This window comes from Aquila chrysaetos, chromosome 6 (genome assembly GCF_900496995.4).
Source record: "Aquila chrysaetos chrysaetos chromosome 6, bAquChr1.4, whole genome shotgun sequence".
NCBI classification, from domain to species: Eukaryota; Metazoa; Chordata; class Aves; order Accipitriformes; family Accipitridae; genus Aquila; species Aquila chrysaetos.
This window is the reverse complement of record NC_044009.1, coordinates 51,867,648-51,880,686: the sequence shown is the minus strand read 5'-3', so window position 1 is coordinate 51,880,686 and position 13,039 is coordinate 51,867,648. Positions and strand designations below refer to the sequence as shown.

The 13,039-nt window shown below is 39.3% G+C and overlaps 1 protein-coding gene across 1 annotated transcript in view; it reads right to left on the bottom strand.

Moving 5' to 3' along the window:
• Nucleotides 1-13,036, bottom strand: part of TNFAIP6 (TNF alpha induced protein 6) — a 31,278-nt gene extending 18,242 nt beyond the window's left edge. The window contains exons 1-2 of the mRNA XM_041124269.1: nucleotides 12,929-13,036; nucleotides 12,658-12,753 (exon numbers count right to left, since the gene is read on the bottom strand). The gene's annotated coding sequence lies outside the window, so the exon portion shown is untranslated. The remainder of the gene's footprint in view (nucleotides 1-12,657; nucleotides 12,754-12,928) is intronic.
• Nucleotides 13,037-13,039: the final 3 nt, after the last annotated feature.

Below are 13,039 nucleotides of genomic sequence, written 5' to 3'. Positions count from 1 at the left end.
CACAGCCTCCTGGTGCTTAAATCTTCCTGACATTTTAAACACCTTCCTTAACCAAAACCTCTTGTATTAACTAAAATCTTTCCTGCTGCAACTTCAGCCCATTTCTTCTTTTTGCTTCAGAAGACTGGAGTAACAGATTCTTTGCTGCCTCTTTGTAGCAGGAATGTTACAACTGTTACTGTATCTTGCTTCAGGTCTCTCCTTAAAAATAAACAGGCTGTTCTTTTCATCTTTCCTGTAGGTCATGTTTCCTCAACTCTTGATCATTCTTGTTCCTCTTCCCTGTACTCTTTCCAGGTGGCCTGCATCCTTCTTGAAGTGTCATGCCAAAACTAAACATAGTACTCCAACAAAAGACTCTGCAGTGTCAGATAGCGCAGAATTGAGTCATATATTTTCCAGATGACATTTCAGTTTATACAAAATCCTAGTTTGGCATTTGATGTTAGTAAGATTTCCTTTTAAAATAACAAGTCAGGTTTTTAAAATACCTATTTCATTTACAATGCCTTTGACAAGATGCTTTAAGTATGAAATGCATCCAAAATGAAAGAAACCAATCAGATTTGGTAGGCCTACCTGAATATATTAAATTGCTTTTCAAATCTCTCTTTTCTTGTATGCTTTCTGTTTCAGTGAAACCTGAAAAGTGTTACCGAAATGGTGTGCTGTGGAAAAGAGTTTATGAAACTCTTACATTTATGTTCTGGACTAGTGAGAAACTCACCTCCCAATGAATTTACAAAAGAGGTTTTCTAAATTGCCACACATTTTTTGTATTTAAAGGAAAGATTTCTAATCAAATTTCCTAACTTTTTCTCTCCCCCATATGCTTCAGATGATGCAATTTTAGAAGAATTTTATAACGTGAGAACTTATTTGGCCAATGATTTTACTATTTATTGTCACAGTGTTAAGTTAATCTTTCAGAGAGTATTTTGTCCTACAACTAAATATTTTAAAACTTACTCTCCTTTGTCTTATAGTCTAATTCTCATTGCAATCAATGCCCATTTTTATCAGCAACATCAGTGAGATAAGAATTAACCATTCTGTATAGTGGTGCTTTAGTTAAAAAAAGCAAACAAAAAACTTCATGTGAAAGTGGAACAAACCAAAAATATTTGGGATTATTAAGAGCAGATGTTAGGAGAGTATAATGGATTCACTTATAAAAAATCTGAACATATGCCAAGTTAAAATATTTGTCAGTTGAAGTCCTATAGTGACAGTAATTCTAAATAAAATAGTTGAACCTGTCAAAATTAAAAATATATACAGATATAAAATTTACAAGTGTCTCATGGATGTTCTTCTATGTTTACATTTTAAAAATACATAAATATATTAAAAAAATCACAAAATGTTGTAAACACAGTTTTTAGAATATGATACTGAAGAATGGGTAATATGGTAGGGGGATGCCAAGACAAACAGGCTCCAAGGACTGCCAAGAAACTCCTAAAAGAAAAAATAACTTGCAACTCCAGCCATTGCAAAGCAAACTGCAACAATTTTGGGGGTGTATGTGAAAATATTAATATTTGATTGCAAAATTAATGTATGCAAATGTCAGATGTACAGAATTTAGTCCCTTAGGACCAAAGGTAGGACGCTTGAGTCTTGTTCACTGAATACTAGATATCAAACTGCCAATGTAGTAAAAAATATGACCCAGGCCTTGTTCTTCCAGGGTTCTTAGAAGAATGTTTTTCTCCTGCTCTTGGATACAAGGAATATTTAGTTTACTAGCCGAAGTGGAGCAGCTTTAAAGGGAAACACTAAGACAGAGTTGCCCTAAAATACCTACGGACTGCTGACTGGCACAGGCCCATTGTGGCTAAGCAATGTAGGTTCAAATATCCTCAATGTTTTGGAAGCTGCTCTCCAGCAGTGCCATTACAGAAAAGTTTTCCTTTCTGCTGGGAAGCTGAATTTGCTTCAGTGCTCAGAGGAAGATCCTAGAGAGGGTTCACGGTACAAATCACAGGTACAGACAGAGACCTGTTCCTCCATGTTCCTGCAGCTGGTAACACTGAAGTCACATCTGACCTCAAAGACAAACAGTTTGGTTCTCAGAAGAAAACCTACCTACCAAAATGCTGTTTTATCCAATATCAACTAAACATTTATGCTATGCGAAGTGCCAGGATGTGCTCAGACATTAAGAAGATTTTAAGGATACATACACACCTGTAATATGCACATAAAATACCTAATAATCAGAGGTTTAAAAGATTATGTTCTTCTTTTTAGTAAACATGTCCATAAAAATATTAGTGTCAGGCAAACTTATATGAAACACCTAGTATTTACATTACAATACTTTTAAAAAACATTGTATATTAACTATTTTTACATTGGTGAAAGCAAGATTAGAGTCAAATCACTGGTGATCATTCAACCACATGGAGACAATTTTTGCAAGAGAGACTTTGTTTTCAAGCAGTTTGGGGAAATAAACATTCCTGTAAGCTTATACGCTTTAAATAAATGGGTAATTCTAAGAAAACCTCCCATGTATGAAATAGTAGAAATAATTATTTCTGCCTGCAAAGGACAGTTAATAAGCTGCAGTGAGTAATTACTTCTGCAGAAAGGAAACAATATTTTTCCTCTCTGATGGTTTATTTATCTATACTAATTATGTGACTAAAGAGTTTTCTGGCACTGTGAGAATGATCCCTATCCTGGCAACAGTTAAAATACACCAAGTGGACAGAATGAACTAATAACTAAATTAAAGAGCACAGGAAAAAAATCACATTACTCACTTTACATTTTCAGTGAGATATTGCATAATTTGTTGCAAAATTGACAGAGTATTGCCTACAAAGTAAACACCTTTACTATTTTAATTATTTTTTCTTTATAATTAAAGTAACTAAGCATTCATAAAGGGTTGTTTTAATCTCTTATTTTTATAATTTCATTGGCATACAACATAGCACAGGTATTCACACAATATACTTCTAAGCATCTAATTTAAGTGCGTGAATTAAGGCCTTTCCATCAAGTGAGCCTCCAATGGGCATTCAGAGCATATATATGCTGAATATCTGACCACTGTTTTTCACCTGTTTTACTTTAGAACCCATTCATTTGTCCATCTCATAACATCTTAGATTTTAAAAATTATTTTCATACCCTAAGATGTACCTAGGCAGGTAGTGAATTTTCAGAAGCAAAATACTGCCATGAGTTTGTGCACAAATACTTGTGAAAATCTTGCCAGGTAATACTAATACTAAATACTAATACATAAATACTTTGGAAAAATTGTCCTTATAGGAGGTCATCAAAATGTCTCCTGCTCTGTTCTTAATACATTGTTTCTGATTGATATTCCTGGTAGATAGATTAAAAAAGGAATTTATTAGACCCAGGGTGGAACTGAAGTGGATAGCCCAGCATTGCATCACTCCTCCCTAAACTCAGCACTTTGGAAACCTGGAGGCCACTGAACTCATCATGCATTTTATCCAGTGGCTGCAGAAATACAGCTATGTAAAACACATGAAGAGTCTGGGGCAGGTCCTAGAATCTAGGGCAAAGTGAAAATCCCTAAATCAGTAGGGGCTACCTGTTCAGGCTCACTCTTCCACTATCTCCTTCAGACTCCTTGAGTCTAATGCCTTCTTGCTGCCTTGCAGCATTACCTCACCACTAGTGGCTCATTTTACAAAAACCAGGCTAAGGTCTGCTTTCCTCTTCAGAAACACGCACACCCATGCCCACTCTGTGGCAAGCTGTCCACCCACACTGTGAATCTCAAGTGGACAGCCATTTCTTACCCTTTCTCTTGATTTCCCCCTCTATTACTTTTCATTTGCTTTATTATTCTCTCACTCATTTTGTGTGGTATGTCAGACATTGTAGTTGAATACAGGGATCTTCCACAGGGATGTCCTTTGGAAAACCAAATGTTAGCTTACCATTCTAGACACTGGTATGGTAGTGGCAGAATCTGTCCTTGGTCTTACAGTCGCCTTGCTAGCTCAAGGGCAATACCTCCAGTCCCATAAAAGCTAACCATACACATTAATCTGCTTTGCAGTATTATGCTAAATTCCTTTCTGAAACCCAAATAGATGAATATGGTGATAACATACTCAGTGGATTAGTCTCAGCAGTCATTGCTTAAGATGTCCCTTTATGTCTGCAACACTCATTTCCTACCCCACTGCACATTCATTTTCTCTCCTCCCTCCTGCTGTCTGCTTCAGCTTCTGAGGAAATCAATTTTCCTAATGCCATGGTGACTCAGTATTTTACCAGCTTTTTGGGGGTTTTATCTTATTTCGTTTAGTATGATGTATTAGATCTCTGTCACCCATTTTCTAACCATCTGAGAAGAGTGAGGCTACAGATTTGCTTATACGCGTGGGCATAATTCACATCCTGTGAGCTCAAGAGAAACAAGCTGGTTTCTCTGATCATTGCCTTACGCATGCAATACCGTGATTACAGCATTCAGTATGGTGTTAACTAATATTCTTGGCATTGTGTCATAATCCTGGAAATGCCCAGTTGCACAAGTTGGCTGGAAATGGTTTTATAATGGTATGGATTATTCCTACTACTTCTGAAATGAAGTGAAGCAACCCGTTTCAGGAGAGATTAATTCAATTGTACAAATACATCTATGAACTATAGTTCTTTTAAACCAACATCATATACAATGTGTCAAAAATGGATAAAAATAAGCCAGCTAATTGCTCTTAAACATTCTTAGTCATTCTGAACCTTCAGCAGCATTATAGCTGCTGCTGTGTTTCCCTGTTACTTACAATATAATTGATTGATATTCATTTGATATTTATCTTGCTAAGAAAGAACCAACAGTAAATATTACTAAATACCACTCTAGGCACTGCAGAAAAAAAATTCAAAATGGGAATATAAATGGAAAATTAGAATTTCTTGCCACTGGAAGATGAAAAGGTAAAAAGGGAATTCTTGCAGTTCTAAGAACAAGTAAGTCAGAAAGATTTTTTTTCTCAGTGTAAGGAGTCTTTAAACAGTACTACAGAAAGTGCCTTATTGGCACATGAATTTCTGTACTTAAAGATGTATATACATGAGTATACAATTTTAGAAAAACTTTGCACTATCACAAACCTAGTGTAGCTGATTCAAGTGACAAAACTGTGATCCGCGCTTGGGCCAAAAGCAAGATGAATCTTCAGTCTATTATTCAGTATCTTTAAGTATACAAATTCAGCCTGAAAAAAAAAAAAAAAAATCAAAGGCTGTCCTTGATAGCATTGCCACAATGGATTATCCGAATGAAAATTAGCCTAATTTTTGGTTACTTCTTTGTGACTTAAGCTTTCCTCATTTTTTTCATATACGTGTTTCCATATAGGTGGAATATGTGTGGGTTTTGATACTCAGTTGTTTGCAGAACAGCTCCAGGTATCTTACAGGAATCCCAGCCCAACTTTAGCACAGTGTTTTAAAAGCTATCAAGCTGGCAATGTAAGCAGAAGGACTGCTGGCTGTCATTCTAGAAACTGTATACTCTGTCCTCTCTGAATATTAACAGCTCCATCAAATAAAAAAATAAATATCCCAAATTTAGAGCACTGTAATGAAGCTGTAGAGCTGAATGAATCATCTTTCCCCCAAAGCTAGGATGATACAAATCTTACCGAAACTTTACTGCATGTTGAATATCCTACGCTTTGATACAAGACCGTTATTGCCTGCACACTCATACTGAGAAAGGTAACTACTGAGAAACGTTTGTGGGGAGAACCAAGTAAAGAAATAAACCCCATGAATTTTCTATTTCCTGGCCAAACACAAAGAAGAAAAGACAGAAAGGAAAAAAAGTTGTCTGTTATTTCAAAATAGAGAGTGACATTTTAGTGAAACAGACTGATTTTGGGTCAAGTTTTTATTTTGTTTGATTTAAAGTACTTAAAATTCATTTCAAGTTTTAAAAAAATTTAATTACGAAATATGGCTCTTTTCCAAAATGTCTGAAATGAAAAATAAACGGTTTCATTTTGGAAGAGTTGAAACAAATATTTGAGCTTCTTCAATATATTTTTTTTCTTGCCACAACTGTTTTTTATCTGAATTTATTAACAGTTTTCTCCTCCCTAAAAGTGTTAGTCAGTTTTTTGTGGTGAAATAATAAAAATACAAATTCATTCACTGTATTCTAAGGCTGTCTTCAGCTGTGATTAACTTCACACTAGACATTTTTAATGTTGATTTGACATGTAACCGTGATGACTTGTCAGATCTAAAACAGAGTATCAGAGAATATGAGCCACTTATTTAAGAGCTGGACACAGCAAAATATCTTCAGCCAGAATCAGTGGCATAAAAACCCAGTGTTTAAAAAAAAAACCCTGCAAAAACTAAAGAGAGCTCTTAAGAGTTAGTAACACTTCATTTGGAAATGAGCTCGGCTAACAGCTGTTGTGTCTTTATCTTCAAAACATTGCTTTATGTGCATGAGCACGGGAATAAATTGAAATACAAGTTCATCCAAAACAATTAAACCCCGCTCTATTTGGAAAAAAAGGGAAAGGGAAAGGGAAAGGGAAAGAGAAAGACAAGGGACCTAGATACAGGGAAGGCAATCGAAAGTAAAGTTACAGGGAAACTTTCACCTGTACCGCCTTTCCTCATCACGCTCCTCGCCTGTCCCGTTCCCTTCCCCTTCCCTGTCCCCTTTCCCTATCTCCTTCCCTCCCCGCCCCTCCCTCCCCTCCCTCCCCCTCTCCTTCCCTCTCCCTCTCCCTCCCCCGCACCTCCGCCTCCCCCTCCCTCGCCCTCCCACTCTCCCTCCCCGTCCCATCCCCCTCGCCGAGAAAGAAACAAGGACACAGAAAACAGGAAGCCAAGAACACAGAAAAAACAAGAAAAACAGCACAACCCATGACATCTTACTCTATATACTTCTGGTGAGGGCCTTTCTTGTGGATCTATTCTCTGTTCGAAAGAACGTGGTGATATTCCACAGAAGAATAAGAGATAGCCATTAGTCAATCCTTGGCTTCCCATTGGGCCTTTCAATAAAAAAAGGGTAAAAGAAAATGAAGTACCTGCAAATATCTGCAGGCAGTCTATTCAGCATTCTGCAACTTGGGCTCTGCCAAAAGACTTAAGGATGGAGGCAGAAGTTGGAAAAAGAAGCTGCATTCTCTAAAAATGCGAGCTTTTCATTCTTACTTACTTAACAATTTTCCCAGTGAGGTTAGGTTTGTTAAGACTTACAGAAGATAAGACTTGGAATATCAGTATATGATTTATTAAATCCTAGGGTTTATCTGAACTGGGGATTGAGATGCACTGACCAAAACAGTGTTGTTATAAACTAAACCTAATACATTCAATTCTCATTAACAGTTTTTCAGGCAAAGTGACCTTCCTTCACCATTTAGAGTTCTGAGTTTTTCCAGTAATATTTCAAGGCCAAAGCTATATAATACTGGGATTACTTTACTGCACAGAGATATCCTCTACATAAGCAATTCTCATGTTTTAACTCACATGTATTTACTTTTAAATTTATCTCAGCTGTACCATGGCTTCCTGTTTAAGACAGAACCTTAAGTGTTTCTTTCATGAAGCACGGTATGTATTAAATAATTTTGGGAAATTAAAAGAAGGAGGAAACCTCACAATCTCTTTCAAAAAGCATTTCCAGAGACTAAGGCACTTACTTAAACATTCCCCAAAAGATTATCTTGATAAAGTATTCATTCAGAAATCCTGCTGACTACAAGAAACAGAAAAGATCTTTTTCTTCTTGGCAAGAAACAGAAAAGGTCTTTTTTTCTTATGGACAATTTCAGAATCTGTCATTCAGGCCAGAGACGGACCAAAGAAACATTTTGCCCTCTGTTACAGTCCATGCTATGGCCAGTGGTTAGCCTGGGACACACCTGGGATTTTCAGAGGCAACATTTTTCATTCCTAAGAAATATAAACAATCAATTTCTATTCATTCTTCAAATGAAATAAAAGCACAGACTAATACTATTGACAGGCACATCTCCTCTACCCCCTCTCCTACTCTCCCTTCCCTCTCATTTACGTCTTCTCAGTGTAAAATGGCCTGCATGCTAGAATTTATTCTGCCCATATAAACCAATAATCCTCACTGAAACACTGACAATGTTATTTGAAAGAAGTATTTCATTAACATGCAGTGATTTATAGCCAAAGAACTGGAATGTGATTCAAGCATAACAACACACATCTTAGATTATTTCTTTTTCATTGTTTGCTTTCTAGCGGTTGTGCTGGGACTATTTACTAAACCACTGCATTGCCTCATACTACTGTGTTCTGGGACACACATCTTAGGGAAGCTGAAACATTCCCAAGTCTTGCTGGACGCATTTCAGAATCCTTCCTGTAAAGAATGTAAATTGGTATAAAGTATTTATTTCATAATTCTGCTTGTGTTGGAAATGGACTTGTACATTTATGAGAGGCAGATATTTGACATCTAAAGGTGCTGGATGTTCATTGTCATGTATATTTTTCTCTCTTGCCTTGCTAGAAAAAAGGACTAAAAAAAGGACTATGTTTTGTCATGCCTAAAATGTAGGCCCCTTGAAACAAAATCTGGAACCTCCTCTATGGCACTGAGGCACCCTATACCACATCAGACAATGAGGCTGTATTTTGATGAGTGCTTTAAGCCATGATACGCTGCCAGCACCGCTGAAATAAATTGTTATTCACTCCTGCTGAGCCTACTGACCCTGCTGCATGCCACCCCCTCCTGGGATGGCACACTGTTTTTTGACCACAGCATGAACTGAAATGAGCCAGCTAAGAGCAACTTTGTTCAGGGTTAGTTTTTAAGCTGGTCCATTTCCCAGTCTAGATTGCCACGTGGCTGCACGAATGCTCAGGATACGGGAGAAATAGCGGAATGAAGGGTAGATAAGGCAGCTTCTTTAGAGACACCACCTTCCATGTGTTCTTGGTGTCCCTTTGACATCAGGGTTTGATGAACTACAGACTTTGGTATCTCAGCGGTGGGATCCAGAACTATCATCATGGTGATTTTCAATGCTGCTTAGAAGTCTGCGCACTGCGTAAGATATCACCTACAGTTACTAAGAATACAATAAATGTCAGATCCAGATCTGCCCCTCTCCAGGGCCTGGCACTGCACCAAGGATAGAAAGAAGAAATTCTGTTTTCCTGGGGTTTATAGTTTTTTTTTTTTCCAGTAACTGAGTAGGGATCACTAAGGGTGGGAGGTGGTACAGCAATCATCATTCCCTCTAGGCAGGCTAGCTGCTGGACAAAGTGCAAAGGATTGGAACACCTGGGTTCACTGAAGAGAGGTCAAACCTGTTTCTCCCAGTTGCTGGAACAGTGCTCTGACCACACGATACTGGTTGCTCTGGGACATGGGGTCTCTGTTCTCTCTCTTAGAATGTGTGAAAACTCCTCAAAGAACACAGGAGAAAAAGCATTGATAAACAGGAATCATGACTGTACCCTGCTTATTAAGGAATGTATTTGTGTGATAATGTGTGAACAGAATACATAAGCAGGTCCTTAAAGAAGAAGCTAAAATTTTATTTCTTTTTCCAGGCTCTAATAATCTACAAAAGGATGCACCATTTTCCAGACTCTGCAAATTTTGAAGACAAGCAGGGAAGGCATCACTAGCCTCTGCTGGCCAGGTTTTGAAAGAAAGCACAAAATAAACCGGACAGCTGTGGAACATGATTCTGATGGAGTATGAAAGTACCATATGGGCCACCAGAACACCTCAGTGGTTGAATGTGGCTTGTAAGCATTATCAAGCTAAAGCACTCAGAACTGCCAACATTAAGGTGCTACTAGACCTGTCTGGAGAACAAGGCTCCTTTGCAGCTGGGGTACCTCAAGGATCAGATGGACACTGAGCAGGGTTTTCATTATGACAGTTATGATCTAAGCACCTAAATTCCATTTACTTCCTTCTTTGGATCTGTTCTAACTTTAAAAGACCCAAAATACTCTCCCCCTGAAGGTAATGCCATGAGATTCTTAACAGTTACTGTCCAGAAGCTGAGGTATGGTCAAGTTGTTTTGGTACCAATAAAAGGTAAGCTTATGGCTGTAAACCTTCTTCCAGATTAATCAGAGTATTTCCTGCTGTAGATGAGTCCTAATCCTACGCTGCCAGAAGGGTCATGGTTTTCTTTTGAAGTTTCCAGTTCAGATTTCTAGGCTCATCAAGAGTTTTTCAGACTCCTGAAGAACAAGTTTGGTATCAATGCAGACTGCTCAGAGAAATCCTGAAAGTTTTAAAGCTTCTTGTACTCTATGCTATATTTTACTCCTTGATTTTCCCCTTTAGCTAGACTCTTCAGAGTTATGAAATCAATGCTTTTCCCTTCACACTGATTCATATGTGGTTAACACTATAAATTCACAACACATAGAAATCAATTAACATATCAACTCCAAGTCAACTCCATTTCAGTTAAGGAACTTGGCACAGTTCAGTATCTCCAATAAATTTCCTTCACCAAACAATCACAAACACACTGTTCAGTTCAAATCCCAAAGCAGGCCATGTAAACAGATTGGCGTTGCTGCATTCCCTGGAGTTTGGAGGAATAAGGCTCCTTCAGATCAGCAGTGACTTCCCAACATGACCACGGTTACTGGACAACAGCCTGCCACTCTGACATTTAAATCTGAAATCTGATGTACTTAGGTCATAACATAATCACCTCCTCCTCCCTGGCTACTCCAGCTAAACCTCTCCCTTTTACTCATCTCATTAGTAACCAAGTTTGTGTTTATAAAGCAATAGTAAACACAGTTATCCATTGTCAAGGCATAAAATAATAATAAAAAATCTCGAATACAGGGTCATAGTTTCATCCACGTGTCTTAAAAAACAGATAAGGACATTTGAAATTGCCATAATAATTACCCCATGGGTAAAATGCCCACTGAATTCAGTGGCACAAGGTGATTGCTATCCAAACAGGGTGCAATCCAAGATCCCATTTGTATAGCCAATGAAAGCAAAAGTTCTGAAAACCTTGATCTGGCTGCTGTTGCACAGGCCTCATCAACCGTGCACGCAGAGCCCAACCAATTTCACTGCAATGCTTCGCTGCTATACAGCTCCTCCTGCTTTCCTCTGAAAGTAGAAATCCACATCTGCTAAGTGACAAAGTCAGCTTCTACTTGTTCCCCAACTATTTGGCATATTTTGATTTTCTGAGGATTAATTTCTTTAACAGTCAGCGCTGACTGACTGCTAACCATACAAAATACTCTGGCCAATGAGTACGAGTCTGTTTGCAATTTTGAGGGCAACATTTAAAAGATTAGTCAGCTTAGTTTTAAAGGAAACCTGAAAGAAATACGCTTTATTTTTTTCTCGCCCTAGGACATAGACATTGCCCAAATTTTGTTCATGAGTGCAATGCATCTATTATGATTATCTAAATAGATAGTAAGTCTTGAATTCAATCAGCTGCATCCCACTGCTTGGCTACAATCTTGGATGCATTGTGTGCTCCTGAATCCAAGAGCTACTAGTGAAAGATTCATGTGGTACTCTCCTTTCACCCACTCATGCTGAAGTACACACACTTTGTACCTGCCACCTGACAACTCCCATGAAAAGAAGTCCAGTCTGTCCTAGCAACATAATCTGCACGACAAAGTGAGTCATAGCAGCTCTCTGAAGATCAGTAAGAGACTCTTTCCTTTAGTTACCTACATGAAGAAGGATCATTCAGTAACCAAAGCCTTTTACTCTCCCCTTCAATGAAGAGTCAGTGCTTTCTCTTCTTCAAACTGATCATCACTTAAATCAAAGCGGTTTTTTTTTCCCCGAAGCAGCTCTTCCCTGAAATCTCTTCATAAAATGAGTGCCCACTGGCTAACACAGCAAATGTTTGCAGCCATAAGTCACTTCACATCAGTCCACATTTCATGACTTCTCTAAGCTGACTCATATGCATGCTAAAGCTCTCCTCCCCTTCTTTCCATATGCTGGCACTAGCTGTTGTAGTCAGATCCGGGAACTGATCTGGCCAAAGACGGGTTTTTTTTGGGGGGGAGGGATAGGCGGTAGTTGTCAGGTCGGTGCTCCAATCCAACTCACCAAACACATGCTATGGCCAGCCAAAGGACTTGAAAAAAACTGAGAGCCCTTAAACACTTAGCGCAGAATGAAGTTGGCATTGCCTATAGACTGCCCATCAATGACTTTGTTGTCCAATTCTGGGCACATCTGCCATGGGTCATTTTTATGAATCTATATATGGAAGGGTTTATAAATCAACCACATATCTCTTGGAAGGAGGATGAAGCCCCCTGCTTGATGAGAGACGGCTGCCACCCCCTGCCCCAGGGCCCTGCCCCATCCCCCTGACCCAAGATGGCGAGCTCCCTCCGAGATGGTGGGCTGCTGCCGTTCCAGGGAAAGGGCCGCGTGGCCACCGCCTGCCACTCGCTTTTCCAGGGTTCTTCCAGAAATGATTTTTTTGAATGCAGCATCTCCATCAGCAAAGGGTCTTTCTATCACCGAATGTTTTAAGCCTATCGCCACAGCCCATCGAAGAAGGAAGACCTATTCCTTATAATGCAACACACAGTCCCAGAGAATGTGGTTTAAAACAGGCAAACAAACGATAAATAAAGCAAATTCATCAGGATTAGCCTGAGAACGCCAAGCCTTGGTCACTTTACTTCACAGAAAGATCCAGAGGCCAAACCAGTCAAGCTTTCAGTCACGTTAAGAGACGGCTGAAAAAGAGCACAAACAGAAGGGAGGTGATGGCCGACTCCAAGCCTTCGTGCCCTCCCTGAAGGTGCAGCAACGAGCCGCCTTTTCGCCAGCCCACCCTCTCCCTACCCTTCCCGGGATTTTCCCGTTTTCGGCAGGACGCTACAAGGCGGGTGCTGCCCACGGGCTATTTACCAGCGATGCCTCAGGGCTCCGCAGCCGAAATCCACACACCAGCCCCCCGCCCCGGCTCCCCGCCGTTTAGCTGAGGGACGGTGGGACGCGCAACCCTCATGCCCCTCCGGG